This window comes from Marmota flaviventris, chromosome 2, assembly GCF_047511675.1.
Source record: "Marmota flaviventris isolate mMarFla1 chromosome 2, mMarFla1.hap1, whole genome shotgun sequence".
NCBI classification, from domain to species: Eukaryota; Metazoa; Chordata; class Mammalia; order Rodentia; family Sciuridae; genus Marmota; species Marmota flaviventris.
The window spans coordinates 156753435-156773656 of NC_092499.1; positions in this window are offsets into that span (position 1 = coordinate 156753435).

Sequence of the window (20222 nt, forward strand, 5' to 3'; positions counted from 1 at the left end):
TGGATTGGATTCCAGAGGTTGGCACCTAAGCTCTAAAAAATCTAAACAGAAGGAGAAAATAAATCACCAACTGGCACTTTAAAGGCAAAGATTTATACCAAATTTAATGAACTTCCTGTCTTACTGAGCATGAGGAAAATGTCATGTTTACCCCAAGGCTCTCTGCTTCTGGCAGCGTATGTACCAAGTTGGAAGGGATGCAGAAGTGGGTCAGATTCACCCAATTGGAACTCAGAAAGCTCAGTAGAGAGTGAGTGCTCAGCAAGGATCTGGTCTTCAGGGTGCACCCCTGCCCCTTTGACTAACCCTGCTCAGGGATAATTAAGGAGAAATGTGAGCCAGGTCATATTGTCTTATTTGGATTCTCCTAGAAGCAGATTGATACCAAAGAATCAAGATGAAAGTTGTTAATTTGGGAAGGGTAATGTCAGGGAACGCTGGTTGGGATTTGAGGAGTGGAACAGGAAATCACTCAATAAGGGTAGGTCATCAGGCAACTTACCATTGTGGGCAACTGCAGCTTAATCTTTCTGGAGACCTCTAGGAGTCAGGGTAGAAAGTCTGTCTCTGTGCTATCCTAACCAAGGGTCAGGGTGTTGGGGTGCTTCTCTGCTAGCTTGCAGCACTTGGTCAAGGACTGTTCCCTAGGATTCCAGCCTGTAGCAACCTACATGCAGAGCAGACTCCAGCAGACTGAGGAAGTCCGCAGGAAAAGGGATACAAGTATCTGCAGTTGGGACTGAGGAGCATTCACCGAGTTGGTCAGGGTGTGGGTGGATGAGACAGCCACAGTGTCTCTGACGGAAAACTAGTCAGGCTTCCTGCCATGGTTGCACCCTTATATCTATATGACATCTTTTCAACTCTTACGTGGCTCATATACATTACCTAGGAGATACATCTTCCCATCCTTCCCATTATACACAGTGGAAGAAGTTTTCTTTCACTCAGTCATTATGTTTACTCATGAATATTTTGACTCCCACTGCTGGTACTCCAAGTGGTTCTAAAACTATGACTCTGTATAAGAGAGTGGGCATTTTTCCAATTGTTTCCAGTGAGGAACTTTTAGATTTACATCTATGTAAACAGTCTTCTGCCATTAGATTGTGGAATCCAATTGATTTATTTCCAAGTGGAGAATAAATCCTATTGCAAAACTAAATTATATACCCAGGTACTGAAGAAGCAACAAGACAGTTAAATAGTCCAATTATTTGAAAAATAACTATATGATCTATAAGCCTGGTGGCATCATGGAGACTTATCTGCCATTTTGGGTAGCCACCAACTTGTGAACATTATACATTACCCTGATGATGCCTTGAATCTACTACTACTAGATAACTTTACCCTTACCTGTCATTTACTGTTGGCCAAATCTTATCAGATTTATGGTCATTTGTTTCCCTCTTTTGCTCACAAGGCTGCTTTGAAGTCATATTCATAGGGTTGTCTTGATACCTGTTATGGCTTTGATATGAGATGTCCCCTGGAAGCTTACATGTGAGATAATGCAAGAATGTTCAGAGGTGAAATGATTAGATTACGAGAGTTGTAAATTAGTGGATTAATCCACTCATATGGGTTAACTGGGTGGTAACTGTAGGCAGATAAGGTGTGGCTAAAGGAAGTAGGTCACCTGGGTTGTACCTTTGGGGTTTATATTTTTTCCTTGGTGAAAGAAGCTCTGCTTCCTGTTTGCCATGTCCTGAACTGCTTTCCTCTGCCGCACCTTTCTGTCATAATGTTCTGACTCACCTTAGGCCTAGATCTGTGGAGTCAGCCGACCATGGACTGAACCTCTCAAACTGAGCCAAAATAAACTCTTTCTCCTCTATGGTGTCCTTATGAGGTCTTTTGGTCACAGCAATGCAAAAGTTGACTAAAACAATACCGAAGGATTTATTTATAAACCAGTGTCAGCTTTACTTAGACTACCAATGGGGACAATTTTTGCATAGGAATTAATACATTGAGGAGCTAGCAATCTCTGTGCTTGGGTTCTAGTCCCAGGAATGCAGCTCACTAGTTTTGTTTGCTTCTGTCCTCGGTTCCCACATCTTTAAAGTAACAGATGGATGCAACTGTTTTAAAAATTGCTTTATTCTGGATTCTTTGCTTTTTATATGATTTTTCCTATTAATTTGCTTTTTTTCTAGCAGTCTTTATTACTGTCTCAGGAAGACGACTTTGAATATGTTTCTGTCCTGCTGCCTTTCTTTGGAAAATGGTTCTCCTTCCTATTCTCTCTTTGTCTCAGGAGGCAGAATCCATCATGAGCCTCAGTGAACCCGCAATGACATCCTTGTAAGAATTTGTTTGTGTGTCTCTCCTGATGGATCAATTGATTAACGATTCATTCTGACATTTTAGGAAGCAAAATGTCTAAAAATCTTGCCCTTCTCTTTGTGTCAGCCAAGCTTATTAAAGACACAGCTATTCATTATCTAGATTTCACTCATGTTGGCAAAAGTGGGCTTCACCAGATGTGTCAGGTATTAGAGAAAAATACATCCTAGTCACTGGAAATCCTCTGTAAGCAAGTCAGGTTTGGGAAATGCTATAACCTATAACTCCAAATATCAGAGAGTCAAAGGAGCAGCAGCCTATTTAAAGAGCTTGCGAGTCCTACAGTAAATGAATAATCCATGTCATTCTCTATATGGTGTTAGATAAAATATGGGGGAAATACTGCTATATAAATCATCTCATGTTCAAACGCTATAGAAGACAGAAGTGTGAGTTCAAGAAATCACACAACACCTTTGAAACACTGTGGGTCATATAGAAAGTCATGATAGCAGTGCTTCAATATCTCATGTACCTTTTTTTCCGGGACTGTTTGAAAGAATTCACTCTGGGTTATATGGGATGTGTAAGAATACAACATCTGATTTGAGGTGTAGACAGAATAAAAATTAGAGTGAAAACCAAGAGTTATACATACATAGAGGGAAAGAATATTCATTGATGATGGATAGCAGCACTAAAATTTCAGCTGGGATGCTAGAGAGAGGAGTGGCACTGCAAAACAGGTGGACTGGTGCTCTGTTTCCATGCCCACCCATACTGTGATCAAAATGCTGGGATTTTGATTCTTGGTTGGTATTTTCTTATCCTGTTATTGAAACACTCAAAAGTTGAAGAACAACAGTCAATATTTAGCCATATTGGAAATTCATATGCAACAAAATGAAGCTGAACCCCTTTCTCTCGCCATGCACAAAAGTTAACTCAAAATGGATCAAAGAGCTTGATCAAATCAGAGACTCTGCATCTGATAGAAGAAAAAGTTGGCTCCGATCTACATATTGTGGGGTCGGGCTCCAAATTCCTTAATAGGACGCCCATAGCCCAAGAGTTAAATACAAGAATAAACAAATGGGACTTACTTAAACTAAAAAGTTTTTTCTCAGCAAGAGAAACAATAAGAGAGGTAAATAGGGAACCTACATCCTGGGAACAAATTTTTACTCCTCACACTTCAGATAGAGCCCTAATATCCAGAATATACAAAGAACTCAAAAAATTAAACAATAAGATAACAAATAACCCAATCAACAAATGGGCCAAGGACTTGAACAGACACTTCTCAGAGGAGGACATACAATCAATCAATAAGTACATGAAAAAATGCTCACCATCTCTAGCAGTCAGAGAAATGCAAATCAAAATCACCCTAAGATACCATCTCACTCCAGTAAGATTGGCAGCCATTATGAAGTCAAACAACAATAAGTGCTGGCGAGGATGTGGGGAAAAGGGTACACTTGTACATTGCTGGTGGGACTGCAAATTGGTGTGGCCAATATGGAAAGCAGTATGGAGATTCCTGGGAAAGCTGGGAATGGAACCACCATTTGACCCAGCTATTGCCCTTCTCGGACTATTCCCTGAGGACCTTAAAAGAGCATACTATAGGGATACTGCCACATCAATGATCATAGCAGCACAATTCACAATAGCTAGACTCTGGAATCAACCTAGATGCCCTTCAATAGATGAATGGATAAAAAAATGTGGCATTTATACACAATGGAGTATTACGCAGCACTAAAAAACGACAAAATCATGGAATTTGCAGGGAAATGGATGGCATTAGAGCAGATTATGCTAAGTGAAGCTAGCCAATCCTTAAAAAACAAATGCCAAATGTCTTCTTTGATATAAGGAGAGCAACTAAGAACAGAGCAGGGAGGAAGAGCATGAGGAAAAGACTAACATTAAACAGAGTGGTGGGAGGGAAAGGGAGAGAGAAGGGAAACTGTATGGAAATGGAAGGAGACTCTCATTGTTACACAAAATTACATATAAGAGATGGTGAGGGGAAAGGGGAAAAAAACAAGGGAGAGAATTGAATAACAGCAGGTGGGGTAGAGAGGGAAGATGGGAGGGAAGGGGAGGGGGGATAGTAGGGGATAGGAAAGGTAGCAGAATACAACAGTCACTAGTATGGCATTATGTAAAAATGTGGATGTGTAACCAATGTGATTCTGCAACTTGTATTTGGGGTAAAAATGGGAGTTCATAACCCACTTGAATCAAATGTATGAAAGATGATATGTCATGAGCTATGTAATGTTTTTAACAACCAATAAAAAAATATTTAGCCATATTATGAAATCACTGAAGTTCTGATTGGGAGCTTATTTATTTGGATTTGTCAAATTAATAATTTCTTAAGTCACTCCTCAAAATTGTGTAAGCATGACTTTTCAAAATATTTCTAAGCAATCCAAAACTAATGAGGGAAATGGCTGATACCCTGTCTCATTCATCCACTTATTAGAGTAAAAGAAAATTGAGTAGTTCTTCAGACAGAGTTTTAGATAAGGATAATAATAAAAATATGTCAATCCATTAAAAATATTATTTTAGTCATGCTCAATTAATACTGAAAATTACAAATGGATCCTGAAAATGAATATAAACTTGTTTTCAATTCAATAGTATTGGTTAAATGCCTGTGTTCTTGTATAGCCCCAATGCAAATTCTTTGTAAATGTTGGTATTTTAATATTATTAACAAATGAGTGGATTTGGTCCCAGCTAACTGAGACTCACCTCTATGTAGTTAAGGCACTGACAAGGGTCTCCGTAAAGGGATTTGTTTTTACATTTAAGTCCAACAGCTTGGCTGACCCTTTATTTTTCATTCTACACAACACCAAATAGTTCTGAGCAAATAGGTCCTTTTTAATTATTCTTATATTTTGCAGTGCTGAGGAGAGAATCCAGGACCTCATGCATGATAGGCACGTGCACTACCACTGAGCTACACAACCATCCCTTAGTCCTTATTTCTATAACCACTATTTATGTGCAAAGAAATAGAACCAATTTTCATATCCTACTTCTCTTTACCTCACTCTCAATAAGTCAAAAAAAAAATTTTTTTTTTCAAATAACAAGTGGGAATACTGTAGCAAGTGAATAGAGTTTGCTATCAGGAAATTATCCAGGGGTGTAATTGTTGTTATTGTTGGGTCCACTGTTGTTTTTTTCATCTGTTAATTAAAATCTTTTCTGGTGAGAGTAGCTCTGGTTCACATACAGAACAACAAAACGGCCTGGGCCCAAGCTTAAAGGGTCTGTAGTTTGGTCAAGAGAAAGACAAGTATTGTCCAACCTGCTTCACTCCTTAATTATTTGAATGATACCTTCTGAACACCTTTACCCAGGTCAAAAATCTGGGAGCATCATGGACACTTTCCATCTTCCTGTGTGAGGCTCTATCATCTAACCAGTTAATACTGCTTTTTGGGTTCCAACTTATTACCATCTCTGGGCACTTTTCTCTCTTCTTTGCCATTTCCTCTTGCTATTTCTCACTTGAATTGTTGCAAGAGCCCCTACAATCACCTGCAAGCCCACACTAGGATCACACTACCCTAATCCATCCTTCAACACAGTCAACTGAATTGTCTTCTTTCTCTGATGGTGTCTCCAGTGGCTCTTATTGGCCATGTCCCATCCACTCCAAGGAGCTCTGCTTTCCCCTATTCCCACCATTTTTTTCTTCATTTAGTCAATGGGGCCAACCTCCACCAAGATGCTTAGGCCTAAAACCTGGGAGCTATCCTTGATTCCTTCTCCTTTACCCTATTCATCCACTCCATTGGCAAAATCTGAGACTCCACCTTGAAAATACAGCCTGAGCCCATTCACTTCTCTTCAGTTCCTAACTGCTTTCCCAGCTTCCATTCTTCCACCCACAATCTCTTCTCCATAGTCCCAGGATAAACTTAACACAAAACAAAAAAAAAACTGATCCTGTCTCTCCTTTGTCTCAAAGTTTGCAGGAATTCTCACAACTTCCCAAAGGGTCTGTCTTAACCCTTACCCATCTTGTTCCATCTGTTCTAGTTTGAGAACTTCACCTCTCCATCGCTCTTGACAAAAGAACGCGATATGGAAATTCTGACATGCTGCCACGTGAACTACTCTGCACCATTTAGGATGCTCAGGAAGCACTGGCCTCTTATTCCTCCCAGATGAAGATTCTTCTGGTCTTCACTCTGGACAGCTCTGCCCATCCCTTTTGCACCCCAATACCATCCCCACCTCCAGATATGCACAAGGCCAGCACTGTCTTAGTGATGACCTTTCATCCCTAGAAGACCACCCATAATCTCCTCTCACCATAATCTCATAATTCTTCCACCCATAATCTCTTCTGTGTATCTCATCTGACCCCCAAGCCATCTTCTAAGGGATACAGTTTCTTTGTAGAAATGTCATTATCTAAAATTAAATCAATCTTACATTTGTTTATCTATTTATTGACTATTGCCTGGTCAGTAATGCAAGTTTCTCAAGGAGAAAAAACCTAGTCTTCTCTCAGGTTTGCCAAGAATCAGGGCTAGAATAGATTGGAAACACAAAAGCATTGGTTGAAGAATGAATATTCTCAAATGGTTAAAATGTACAATATAATAGGGTAAAAAGAAAGTCTTAAATTTTTAGCTTTCTTCCTGATTGAGCTTTTTTAATACTTTTACTGCAAAATTTTTCCTTGCTTACAAATATTCTGTTGGCATCCTTTTCTTAATTATACATTATTTTTTTTTCTTTGATTAACTTGGAATTATTTATATCTTAAATAATTTGTTTGTTCAATAGTTTGAAAATACTATTTGTAAATATGCCATTTGTCTTAACTATGAGATATATATCATTGTAGAGTTTCAAATGTTGATAAGATAAAATATATTCATTTTATGTATTAAAAATCCAAAAGCTACAAAAGTATCCTGTACCTCAAACATAAAAACCTCACTTGAATACACTGATCAATATTAGAATCCACCAAATTCCCAGTAGATTTTAGGTAAGTTCTGGCATGAGGTAATATGTGATACACAGAACAATATATGATATATTCTTGCACAAAATAAAAATGAAGAAACATGTGAATGGAATCTTTGTGTCCAATCAGCAATCTTTGGGACACATCAGGGATGGAGAAACAGGTTAATGACACCATGAGAGCATTGGGGTAAATCCAGAACATGACCCTCTACAGGCCCAGTGACTTCAACAGGCAAACCATGGGAAGATGGGGGAAGGAATAGAGGGGAAAAATGCAGATAAAAAGAGACTTAAGACATATCACAAATAAGAACAACTAATAGACTCAAAAATCCTAATTGAAACAAAAAAATCTCTATAAAATGGCATATTCAAACATTTAAGAAAACTTGAAAATATTCTGGCTATTAGATAATATCAAAGAAATATATTTTTAAATTTTATTAAGATTTATGTGACATTGTAGGCTGATTCATAGTGGGGTAGGGAGGGGGAGCATGGAAGGAATAGACAAACTCTAGATAGGGCAGAGGGTGGGAAGGGAAGGGAGGGGGCATGGGGTTAGAAATGATGGTGGAATGTGATGGACATTATTATCCAAAGTACATGTATGAAGACATGAATATACTTTGTATACAACCAGAGATATGAAAAACTGTGTTGTATATATGTAATATGAATTGTGATGCATTCCATTGTCATATATAAATTTAAAAAAATTAATAATAAAAAGAGTTATGTGGCATTGTTATTATGTCAAAAGCATACTCCTTTTGAATGCATGTTAAGTATGTAGGAGTAAAAATATATCAGATTGTCACTAAAGCACATTTGACAGAGATTTCCAAGAAAAGAAACTTCTTACACTATATTTTTGAATATCTTATGATTTCACAAAGTCTATTCTTCTGTTCTCTTTTTGTATGTGTGTGTCTTGCTTAAAGGAATTTGCACCTTTTGGGCCCACTTTCCATATGTAAACTTTCTTTCATGCTTCCTATGTGTTCATTTCCCCCACTCATTCTCTCTTCAAGTTCAAGAACTTATGAGCTATTGTCTCTGGTTTCCTTATTAGCCAGTTCCCTGTGCAGAAGAACTGGATTCTCTTTTTAAGATCTCTATTTTCTTCTTTTCCATCCACTTTTGTGCCACAGATGTGATCTCCTCATTTTTCCTCCTGAGTGTTTTAACTTTCTTTCTTGTAAATGAGCGAGCATTGATTGTAGGTTCTGTCTGCTGAGTTAGTTGTCCCTCTTGAGAGAAATGAGACCCAAGCCACCGTGACTTTCAAAATAAACTGTTCCAGATCATGTTGTACAACACCATCTCTTCCATTATTTCATTCCAGCTTATGCAGTCACATAGGCTCAAGATATGAGCATGGGTACACTGTTTTTCTCTAAAACACTCTTAAGACTTACGTGTTCCCAATAAAAGACCACCTAGTTTTTATAACTCAACTACCCAGTCTACAAATCCTTACTAGTCTTTGCCTAGACCACCTTATGACCAACTCCAGACCACAAATCCCTACAAGTTTCTTCCCTTAACTCTATCCTTTAAGATAACTGAGACTTTTATGGGAGTACCCAAATGCTGTAGGGTGAACACATTTCCTTTGCTTTAAGTGGGTGTAATCAGTTTTCCATTACTGTGACAAAGTACCTGAGATAATCAACTTGAAAGGAAGAAAAGGTTTAATATGGCTCATAGTTTCAGAGGTTTCAGTCCATTGTTACTTGCTCCTGATGCTTTGAATGCAATAGATCATGGCAGGAGCATGTGGTAGAGGAGGCCTTCTTATGAAGGCCAGGAAGCAAAGAGATTGAAGAAGGAAGGAGTGAGACCCCAGTATCCCTTCAAGAACATATCCCAAGACCTAACTTTCTTCCAATAGACTACAAATCCTAAAGATTCTAGCACTTGCCTGTTAGAGTCTGTAAACAAGTCAGGATGGCGCCTGGCAAATGTTAGAATCTGTAAACAAGTCTGGATGGCGCCTGGCATTTTGCCAGAGGGAGTGGTTTGTGAAGTAAAGCCAGCGAGCCATTAAGTGTGGAGATTCCTTATTGGTTGACTGCTGTATCTATTTTATGCTAATTAAGATAAGCTGGGTGGAATGTATATATACCACTCCTGTCCTACAATAAATGGCTCCCACTCCTGCTGTATCAATCTACACAAGTTGTTTGTCACCCCCCAGTTATTTTGCTGCAGCCGGACTGCGGCACTTGCCGATAGCACCACAGGCTGGCAACTGAGCCTTCAAGACATGGGCCTTTGGGGAACATTCAAGAGCCAAACGAGAGAGAGCAAGGTGTTAGATGCTTGCTGTTTGCATGTTTTTCTCATATTTTAACCCTCCCCTCATTAGTCTGTGTTTTAATAAACCCTTTTGCCCTATCTGCCTCCAGGGCTGGTGTAGGGTTTGTGGGACATCCTGTGGACCAAATTGTGAACTAGAGCTCCCCTTAAGGAATGGAGACTCCGATGCCTCTTTGCTTCAGGAATTTGCCATACCCTTGTCTTGAGCTGGTGGCTGTCACCTTACTGGTTCCACCACCCAGTGGCCACTTGTGCTGACTATTGCTCAGCACAAATCAGGCCATGCAGACTGCAGCTAATCTTGTTCAGTTTCCCAAACTATTACCCTTGGGTACCCCTGGGATTTCCTCCATTCCTGATTTCAATTGCCTGAGAGCTTGGAATCCTAAATCGAGCCTGGTTTCTGTTTCAACAGATCCCTTCTGCTTTCACATTGGGTAGCATTTCACCTATTTATTCACTAGTATTTGTCTTCCTTCTTATTAAAATTCTTCAAGATTTCCAGGGCACTAAGATTTCATTGCTTATTTTCCAACACTTTTATGGACTTTCAAAAAAACTATTTTTTTTTTTAAGATTCGAACCAGAATTTGGATGTTGGAGCCTGTTGTTTGGCGATCATTTTGATGGAGTTCCTACATTGCACCACTGTTTCATGCATACTCTTCCCTTGTCTGGAAACGCCCCTTTCTAAATCTTCTCCACATTAACTCCTATGGTCTGTTGAAGTCCATCACAGGAGAAATTCTTTCAGAGAACCTTTCCTCATTTATTCAAATGGACTCAAACTCTCAGCTCTATGCTACCTTTATACAACAAATTTATTCACCGATTTTTAAAAAAATATTTTTTTTAGTTGTAGTTGGACACAATACCTTTATTTTTATTTGTTTTTATCTTTATGTGGTGCTGAGGATTGAACCTAGCTCCTTGTAAGTGCTAGGTGAGCGCTCTACCACTGAGCCACAGCCTTACCCCTCACTGATTTTTTCAAAAAAATCAAATGATTCAAAAAATCATTACTTTTTAGTTTATTCTTTATGGTTTTAACTCTTTTATTTGCACCTACATTTTTTCCTATCAGATTGTGCATATTTCTTCAATAAAAATAGAATATCTTCATCAACTTTTTCCCTTTAGGTAAGTCAAAGGAGGTATTTAATAAGATCTTGTTGAATTGACATTAGGAGAATTTGCCACTGTATTGCCATCTCTCACTCTGGCATGAGAGAATAGCAGGCATGTGCCTGGTGGCCTGAGAGTCCCCATCCTGGAGATTGCTTAATAGTCTGACATCAAGGAAATTTGTCATTTTACTTGGAGTGTACAATCTAACCCTATATCTTCTATTATTCCATTCCATTTGTATTATTTGAAATAAAGGGCAGGGGTTCTTTGTCTTCTTTGAAAAAAAAAAATCCAACCACCTTGCTCTCCTTATATAATAGCCAGCTTCCTTTTAAAGGTAAAAAGATTTGCTGAAAATTTGAATAACATATTCCGCCGCTGTTCTCTCCCTTTGTTTCTCGTCTTCCCTCCCAATCATGGAAATATTAAGAAACAAAAAGGCATCTGAAGAGACAGCATTCTAAGTAGTATCCTGATTTGTCCTTATCTGCAATATATATGCAAGCCAGAGTTGATAAACACAGACAGCCCACCTGACTTCAAAAAACAAACAAATAAATATACAGGCAGACGCTGATTTCCCTGTGGAAATTTTACAGGGAAGTTAAGTTATGGAGTGTACACAGACCTGAAATTGTCATGCAAACTGAGTTGGCAGGGATTTCAGTGTCTATACGTGGGTTGAGTAAACCAGTTCAGATAAGGAGACCCTGGGACTTGGAATGGATATTTGAATGAAAGCCACTGGAAAAGTAGAGCATTGAGATGCCCTCTGTTTATCTTTGTGCATCTACCATTTCTGATTGCTTTTATTTTAAATGAGAAATTTACAAGCCACTGTGACAATGATCATTTAGGATGTCTGGGTATGATTTAGGAGAGAATGCTGCATAGCTCATCAGGATTGTCCTGAGATGAGAGCTCAAGGCAAGGAGTTCATGCTGGTGGTGGTTCCAGGAGGCATAGGGTGGAGAATATCAAAGAGAAGCAGCCAGCACAGGGAGTGTGATTGTGTAAATTATGACTGCGGGCCAACTGAGCTTTATTCCACTGAGGACCTCCAGGGACAGTATATAACAAGAGCCTCTGAGTTATTCCACTTGAGTGAGGGAGTAGGGGTATTTATCTACCACCATCATTGGTTGATGAAGCTCCAAGTAGATGTCCAATTCTGAGAACTCTAGTTTGCTATGCCACATAGGCAGAAGTGTCTCCATGACCCAAGGAAAGACCTCAGGCAGAGAGATATTAGAGCTGTCCATGAAGCCAGGCAAGCATAAGAATCAAGAATTGAGCTTGGGGTGGTGGTGCACACTTGTAATCCCAGTGGCTTAGAGACTGAGGCAGGAGGATCACAAGTTCAAAGCCAGCCTCAGCAATTTAGTGAGGCCCTAAGCAACTTAGCAAAAACAAGAAGGGCTTGGGATGTGAATCAGTGATCAAGCCCCTCTGGGTTCAATCCCGGCCCCCCAAAAAATAAAATAAAATCAAGAATTGAGAATATGGCATTATCAACAAACTTTTTTTTTTTTTTTTTTTTAGCATCCAGACTACCTGTTATCATTTGGAGAACACTAGGAAAGTGTAATCCCCAAATAAACTACTGCTTGTAGATTTGTCATCTTGAAATTTTTATGTCCAACCCATGAGAACCAGAGTCACTTGTCTCAGCTATTCAATTCAAATTTTTCATCTGCTCTTTCAGTAAACTTTGCAACTGTTTAGAAAATTCTCTCTCTTTTTTTTTTGTGTGCACCTGCAGTTTCTTTTTTTTTAATTTTTATTGTTGGTTGTTCAAAACATTACATAGTTCTTGACATATCATATTTCATACATTTGATTCAAGTGGGTTATGAACTCCCATTTTTACCCCTGATACAGATTGCAGCATCACATCTGCACATCCACTGTTTTACATATTGCCATATTAGTGTCTGATGTGTTCTGCTGCCTTTCTATCCTCTAAGGGGAGGGGGGATAGTAGAAAATTCTCTTTTTAAAATAAACTTCCAGCAGAAGGAAAGAACAAGATGCTGATCTGTGGTGAATCATGAGTATCGAGAATGATTTGGAAGGAAACCAGCAGTAACCACACTGGAAGAAGTCAGGAGGCTCACCTTTCCTTCAGACCTCACTTCTGCCTGTTACTGCCAGGAAACAGCTCCCCCTCTCTGGACTTTGGCCCTTCATCTGTCAGGGATTGTACTGGATGCTTTGACACTCTGTTGGGTCTCTTCTGGCTTTGACTTCCTGTGAATTCTTCACTAAAGACAATGGCATTGGAAAAGAGGGGGTTACTTAGGTGAGATTAAGGCAGAGTAGAGGAGGGTTTGTTGACTTGTATCAATCATAGCAGCCAAGCACAGCCTCTGGGTGACCTCCTTATTTACAAAGCTTTTTCTGAGTGCTGTCACTGGAGGGACATCAGAGCTCCTCCATATTTCATGCTCCATTCACATGTGAGTCTTGACTGTCTGATGGTGGGCTGTATCCTTGGGGCTTGGCATCTCGTGGGTACTCTATAAACATTTGTGGGTTTTCTTTCTTTTGTTTTAGATACCCGAAAGTGTTCCATTTATCTCTCATCCTGCTGTCCAACTGTGCTCTGTCTTATTGCCCTTCTTATTTTCTTAATAAAATTTTGGGCAGCTTTCTGGTCACTTTTTTTGGTGGGAGAGGGTACCAGGGATTGAACTCAGGGACATTCGACCATTGAGCCACATCCCCAGCCCTATTTTGTATTTTATTTAGAGACAGGGTCTCACTGAGTTGCTTAGAATCTTGCTTTTGCTGAGGCTGGCTTTGAACTCATAGTTCTCCTTGTCTCACCCTCCCAAGCCACTGGAATTACAGGTATGCACCACCATGTCCTGTGTCACATTTTAATTTTAATTTTTAATTGTGATAAAATACATGTAATATAAATATATTATCTTAATCATCTTAAATATACAGATTAGTGTTGTTAAGTCTATACTGCAACTAATCTCCAGATTGCAAGATGTTTTTGTCTTGCAAAACTAAAACTCTATGCTAATTAAACAAGAATTCCCTATTGTCCCTCCACCTGGAAATCACCTTTTTTACTGTCTCTATGAATTTGACTATTCTAGAGACCTCATATAAGAGAAATTGTATAGTATGTGTCTTTTTATAGCTGGCTTCTTTTACTTAGCATAATGTTCCCAAGTTCCACCCATGCTATAGCAGCAGATTTACTTTTTTAATTTAAGTCTAAACCAGATCCTTCACTCACAGTAAAAGGTATGCAGTTGCCTTCTATTTCCATGTCAGCCAAGCGGATGGATTTCTAGGAAAATAAGAAAACAAAGACCGAAAGAATTCATTAAGCCAAATGTACTTTTAGTCAAATCAGGTAGGAACTGAATGATCCAAATAACCCACAAAGGGATACACAATTCATGTTACAAATGCTCTGCCTCAGGAATATTTTCTGCCTTTCCAAAAGACAGGACAGAGAGTTTGCTATCAGAGTTCATCGTCTCAAATGTAGGAAAGAAGTCATTATAACTCAGACCCGTGATCATCTTCAGAGTTAAATATTTAAATATATTGTCTATTTTGCAAATAATCGGGGGAGAGAAAATGTGGGGAGAGATTGGCACTAGTCAGGTGCAGGTCTGGGGTGGGAGGGTCCTTCAGGGTTATTCTGGTTGACCACAATGATCAGGTCTATGGCTTCTCACGACCACAATCTTTTATGGCCAGGCCATGATCTGGGGCCAGGAGCTCTGGGCTTCTGAGGCATCCTGCTGGGTCCTCCCAGAAGCCAAAACAACATGTCCTACCTTCAAGGAGGATGAGGGAGTTTATTGTAGCATGACAGATAGGCTATCACCTCACTCCAACCTGCTCTGATGGAGTGGCAGCCAACAGACGGACTTATACAAAAACCCTGGCTTTTCACTAGAGGTAATGGAGGCTACAGAGGAAAAAGCAAAGAAGCCACTTAGCTTAGTTGACCATCTGTGATCATCTCTGTTTAGATGGCTACTCAAGTCTTTCATCAGAAGTGAGAATTATAATTTGAATGTCCATTTACATCAAAATTTGAATAATTTTTCTAGCACTTGTTTTTCCTTTTTAGGGTGATTAAATGGTATTGCATTATTTGGTTTTAAATATATGAATGATAGCAATTATATGTAAATTTACATAATTTGTATCTAAATTTATAGGTTTCCATTGTGGAAGGTAGAATGTATACACTGATATTACATTAGGATGTGAATAATGAAAAAAAAATCTATTATCTATCCCAGAACACTCATCCTTACACTCATCCTTACTTTTCCTGGTGAACCTGTATGTAGGCCTTGGAACTTTTGGAAACTGGCTATATATATATATATATTAGTCAATGGATTTTTTTACTTTATTTATTTATTTCTATGTGGTGCTGAGGATCGTACCAGGGCCTCACACATGCCAGGCAAGCACTCTACCACTGAGCCACAACCCCAGCCCAGAAACTGACATTTTGACACTTTATTTTTATTTTACTAACTTCAAATATGTTGCACAGGGTACAGGGAGACAGAGGGACATGGCCACAGTGACTGTGGTGAGACTGGAGAGATGCTTTAATTCTTTAGACAGAGTGAATTAAATGAGTAAAAACAATTTATTCCCATTTAACTCTCCTGAGTGTGATGAAAAGATGCATGTGGTGAAATTGAGTTGCAAATTATACTGCAAATAAATCACAAAGCCACCTCTCTCATTTGCTGAGCAGCCACACGACAGTGCTAGATGCCTTCACTGTGAGATCTCCTTGACATCCTGGCTTGCTGCCCTCTTAGGTGTTATAGTATCTGGTCTGCCAGGAAAAGCTCTCAAGATTGACACAGCTATGTTCTAGGAGGCTTCTGTGACCTTAAGACTCAGTCCAGGCATCCAGAAATTCACTTGTCAATCCCCAACCTTGACTCATTCAGGTGACACTCCTAAAAACTTGAAAGTGGACTTTGCTAAACTAGCAGACCATTCCTGGAGGCCAGAGGGTCTCTGCATTTCTATGCATTTTGAGTACTCCTGAAGCCACCAGCAGATTTACACTTCCTGATCTCAGATGTGACTTAGCCAAGCCTCTGCTGCTGATCTGGGTGTCAATATCATGATGCTCTTAGCAGCCTCCTCTGGTCTGCATGTGGTGGTTAGATTCCTACTCGTTACCCCCACAGTATGAATTTCCTATTAGGGCACTGCATGTACTAGGATGATACTTAACCCCTGAACCCCTACATTTAATCACACTGAAGTATTGATATTGAGAGACAATATCCTCAGAGAATTGGCTTCAGGACACTCTTCATGCAGATATTCAAACACTCAGATGCTCAGATTTGCATATCACCCATGAAATCCTTCTCTAAACTTTAAATCACCTCTACATGACTTATAATACCTAATACACTGTAAATGCTATGTAGATAGTTGTTATACTGTATTGTTTAGTGAATAAGAACAAAACAAAAAAGTATGTATATGTTCAGGATACACAAAATTTTTTTTCCAACACTTTGCATCCTATTTTGGTTATATCTGTGGGTGTAGAAGCTATGCACAGGGAGGGCCAATTATATAGTCAACTTTCATCTTTCAAGATAGTTAGGCTCTGTAAAGTTTCTGTGATGTGGAATTAGCAAATACTTAACCATTGATCCTAGGAGATATACAGAGTTGGTTTCTGCTAACCTCAGAACAATTGATAGAAACATAATTTTGTTTTGTGTTTTTTTTAGTTAATAAGATATATATATATATATATATATATATATATATATATACACACACACACACACACACACACACATACATACATACACACAGATACCCACACAGACACACATACATTTACAATGAACTCACAGCATCCAATATTACAATTCATGTCTAAATGGAATTATTTAACATGTACTTCTTTTCCCCTACAAGGCACACCTCAGTCTTCTTGCACTTAGGAACACTAGACAGTACTTTAGAACCACTTCCAAGGATCATTTTAAATAGCAAGATAACCAATAAAAAGCACAACTATGTAATAAGAACCCTGACACTAAGTAGATTATGAAAAGGATACTGATTTAGTATATGCGAGCTTTACAAGAAGGTACTGTTGGTCCTGGTTCAATTTCAGTTGGGATTTGGCTCCTTGGGACTCAAACTTTTGATGACACCATGCGTATCTACAAATTGCACTGGATATTGACTTGGGAGTTACAAAAGAATTTTAGGGTACAGGCTAAACATCTACATGTGAATAAAGAAGACGGGCTTTATTAAGGAAATGACAAATATTAAAGCAGTAGGGAAAGGTGGGGGTTAGGAATAGGGAAGAGAAGAAGTAGTAACAGGTATAACTGACTTTGAGTAGTAAAAATAGTTCTAATAAGAACCTAGCTTATTTTTCCCCTTTCCCCTTACAAACTCTTATATGTAATTTTGTGTAACAATGAGGATCTCCTTCCATTTCCATACAGTTTCCCTTCTCTCTCCCTTTCTCTCCCCCTACTCTTCTCTGTTTAATGTTAATCTTCCTCATGCTCTTCCTCCCTGTTCTGTTCTTAGTTGCTCTCTTTATATCAAAGAAGACATTTGGCATTTGTTTTTTAAGGATTGGCTAGCTTCACTTAGCATAATCTGCTCTAATGCCATCCATTTCCCTGCAAATTCCATGATTTTGTCGTTTTTTAGTGCTGCGTAATATTCCATTGTGTATAAATGCCACATTTTTTTTTATCCATTCATCTATTGAAGGGCATCTAGGTTGATTCCAGAGTCTAGCTATTGTGAATTGTGCTGCTATGATCATTGATGTGGCAGTATCCCTACAGTATGCTCTTTTAAGGGGTAGAGAGGGAAGATGAGAGGGAAGGGGAGGGGGGATAGTAGGGGATAGGAAAGGTAGCAGAATACAACAGTCACTAATATGGCATTATGTAAAAATGTGGATGTGTAACCGATGTGATTCTGCAACTTGTATTTGGGGTAAAAATGGGAGTTCATAACCCACTTGAATCAAATGCATGAAAGATGATACGTCATGAGCTTTGTAATGTTTTGAACAACTAATAAAAAAAAAGAACCTAGCTTAGATGGCCTCACAACACAAGTATTTTATAAATATGATCACTAGATGATAGTGAAGATTGAATATTTTCTAAGAAAAACAATAACTATTAAATTTCTTATTCTGTTCAAAATATACAGAAGTAGAATTACTATGTTAAGAGGATATACCTATTTAAATTGTAATAGGGAATGTCTCAAAAGTTGTGTCAACATCTAACTGCATTTGGGGCTGATAGAAGAGCAATTGTTTTAGGAGCCAGAAATGTCCTATCTTGGGATGATGAACACTGGGTTGTCATTTGAACTCCTGAGTCTTGTCCTTGTTATGTGTGGCCCAACATCCAAGAGTGCAAGAGTCTTTTCAGACAACCTTAGTATGTCTTATAATTTGCTGTCTTCAAATTCTGCTAGACATTGAATGCTCTATAGTGTGAGTGTGGATTCAGTTTGAGAGATGAATATTTTCAGAAACTCCAAGCATGCATGGGATACCACATCCCTATTAGAGCTGCATTCAGAGGGTCCCCAGGACTGTTGATGGGTGGACAGAAGACAAATGCTGGAATCAAAGGTACTTGATCCTCTGTGTTTCAGTTGCCCCATCCTTAAATGGGGAATGATAATATCTATTTCCTGGATTGTTTAGATGATTAAAATGAACTTAGGAGATTGGAAATACCAAAAATATAGCAATAAGAAACTTCATAAAATTGAAGTACCATTGTTTCTCTGTAGTCTGAAGTACCTAGATGTAACAAAATCATTCTATTTCCAACTTAGTTTTGCCTGCCAGAGTTTGGAGAGCTGATGGAAAAAAACCCTGCCTTTGCTCTCAGCTTTGAAGATTTGGGAACTCCATGCTGGCCCTAGTGTTAACTGCAGTGATAGGAATGCACCTTTGATTCCTAGTTCTCTCCTCTTTATGAGTTGCTCTCTTTTCTATTGGTAGAGACCCTTGCCTGTTTCCCTGTAGTTTCATTTCCCCTGTACCCTGTTCATTTTCTCCTTAAATACTCTTTCAATACTCTCCTTAAATGTTCCTTATTTCAGTGCAGTGGAGTGATGATGTGAAGATGTCATCTAGATCCAATATGTGAAGTTAGAAAGTGTGAAGTTGGGATGGTGAAGTTACTGCAAGGTGCTCCCTTCAAGCCTCTGTGTCATTAGGCACAACTTGCCTACATGCATCTGCGACAAACAGAGGGAGTTTATTAGGGTTTAAGCACAGTCTCAGGGACCCAGACAGAATGTCCTCTGCAGTCTTTCTGGAAATTAGATTGGCTTCCAGCTTCTCTTATTAATAATTTCTGCTGCTTCATAACAAAGGGAAGAACTTGGCTCCAGGGTGAAGGTTTGGAATATTTATTTTCTAAATACAAATTGCTGGGGTAAATGCTTCGCCTACGCATCCCTTCTCACTTGTGCAGCCGCTAAGCCAGCTCTGTCTCCCTTTGTTTGGTATTCAAAGCACAAGAATAGTGGCCATGAATATCAGCTAAGAAAGAGCGAAGGGATTTTAGGTGGAATATCTTAACCCCAGGAGTGTGGCCTCTGCTGGGGTGGTCATACTGTTTATTTAGTAGGTTGGGCTGCGGATTGGAGATTGGAGGGTAAAATGCTATAACAGCCTGGATTTGAGGGATTGGAAATATTTCACATTTGGTACCAGCACTGAGAAACTATGATTTTCCTTGAATATCTTATCCATTTGGTCAAGTGGGGTTAGGAAGCAATATGTACAGGAAGAGATCACTTTTCTGCATAGGCTGCTGCAATTGCTTGTAGACATGGTATCCTATATCTCATATCTGCCTTAGCATCCTACCCTGCTATTTCATTTTTATTTTATTCACAAAGATAAGTAGATAGATAGATAGATAGATAAGTAGGTAGATAAATGCTAGACAGATTGACTGACAGGTATATAAACTGATAGCCAAACAGACAGACTGATAGATAAATACACGACAGACTGTTAAACAGTGGGCTAAATAGCTAGCTAGCTAGATACATAGATGGACAAACTGATAAATAGATGATAGCAGACTAAGAGAAACACTGATAAATAGACTGATAGGTAGATGATAGATGAAACAGAAATGTTTCAGAATATGTTTTTTAAAAATCTTGTTTATGGGCTGGGGATGTGGCTCGAGCAGTAACACGCTCGCCTGGCATGCGCAGGGCACTGGGTTCGATCCTCAGCACCATATAAAAATAAAAATCTTGTTTATCAGAACAAGATAACCTCAGTTATTCTACAAAGTTCAAAATGGGAAAAAACATATCTCATTCTTAAACAAGAAGGAGTTGAGAAAATAATGGGCAGCAAACATAACTATTGGTAGTAACACCTATGG